This window comes from Sinocyclocheilus rhinocerous, unplaced genomic scaffold, assembly GCF_001515625.1.
Source record: "Sinocyclocheilus rhinocerous isolate Xijiao unplaced genomic scaffold, SAMN03320098_v1.1 scaffold38090, whole genome shotgun sequence".
Taxonomy (NCBI): Eukaryota; Metazoa; Chordata; class Actinopteri; order Cypriniformes; family Cyprinidae; genus Sinocyclocheilus; species Sinocyclocheilus rhinocerous.
In genome coordinates this window covers 7,850-9,354 of record NW_015657954.1, presented here as the reverse complement: position 1 = coordinate 9,354, position 1,505 = coordinate 7,850, and the positions used below count along the sequence as shown (strand labels likewise).

The 1,505-nt window shown below is 34.2% G+C and overlaps 1 protein-coding gene across 1 annotated transcript in view; it reads left to right on the top strand.

The window, feature by feature from the left end:
• The window catches only part of LOC107721627 (netrin receptor UNC5C-like), a 12,062-nt gene that overhangs the window by 4,383 nt on the left and 6,174 nt on the right, over positions 1 to 1,505 (top strand). The window lies entirely within an intron of this gene.

Sequence of the window (1,505 nt, the reverse complement as noted above, 5' to 3'; positions counted from 1 at the left end):
GTGTGTCCGTTTGTGGGTGTCTGTGTCTGTGTGTGTGTGTGTCTGTGTGTGTGTCCGTGTGTGTGTGTGTATGGCAGGAGCTGGCGTTCCAGCAGGTGTGGAGTGGCTCTCAGAGGAACCTGCACTGCACCTTCACACTGGAGCGCTTCAGCATGGAGAAAAACCTTGGGAGAAACCAGGCTCAGTCGGGGGGCCAGTTCTCCCTGACCAGACGAACCCAGCAGTTCAACTCCAGGCTGCAGCAAAGTCAGATTGTGCAGAGGACTCTGACACTGATTCACACACACTGAGACCAGGGCTATTGCGTTAACTAGAACAATTAACAACAAATATACAATTAATTAATTAAATAATTATTGCTTAAAAAAGAAAAGAAAAGTTAACTAAAAGTTATATATATTTTTTTTTTTCAGGTAATTGCTAAGGCAACATTTATCATTTTCATTGAAGTACTAACATAACTAAAAAAAAAACTGAAATAAAAACGATAAAGACAATCATTTTTTGTTACTTGAAATAAAATAAATGTTAACTAAAATTTAGAATGTTACAAGTTAACATTTCTCATTTTTGTTGTACTAAAATAATGATTTTTAAAATGTATTAAATAATTAAAGTACTAAAATCACTAAAAATAAAAATTAATATCTATATAAATATAAGTATTACTAAAAACTGTAATAGTTTATTAACTTTACTAAAATATCACTGCTTCAAATAACACTGCCTTTGAGCAGATGTTTGTAAGTGTGATGAGTTGTTCTTGGTGAGGTGTCTCACTCTGACTCAAGCGTCTGTCGCGGATCAGACGGACGTTTCTCTGCCTTTGAGGAGGCGCGTGTTAAAGCCGTTCTGGATTCAGAGCTGTTCTGCGTAAGATGCTCATCAGAATCAGATCCCGCTGACATTTGAGCAGGAGGACGTCTGAGAGAGAGTGAACGAGCACTTTCTGACGGTTGAACTCTGACCTTCGTCCTTCAGTCGGCAGGAGCGGCGCTGACTGAACGCGCGTGTCCTCCACTAATTGTCATAAAGTCCTGCTGATCTCACGCTCAGAGCCGCGTCTCGTCTCCTGCAGGAACTCACTTTCTGCTTCTCCTTTATTGCAGTTTATTCTAATGGGTAAAATGGTCGCATCTTTTAAACTCGGGAACTCATTTGACTTTTTTTGTTTCAACAAAATTCAGTCTGAAGGGCTGAATAATTAATAATAATATATTTTGTATTTTTACAAAATATTTGGGGGAAAAAATCTGTAAAATATATATGCATGTGTGTGTTTTAAAAATTAAAACATGTTTACAATATGATTTATTTATTTATTATAAACATTTTAGTAAATATTTTGACAAATATTTTGATGTTTTTATTATTATTATCATCAGCATCATTATTGTATCTTTATATTTCTATATTTTTATTTGTTTATTATAAATGGTATAAAAAAATTAATATTTTAGATTGATAATTAATTATAATAATTTATCTATTTATTTATTATAACA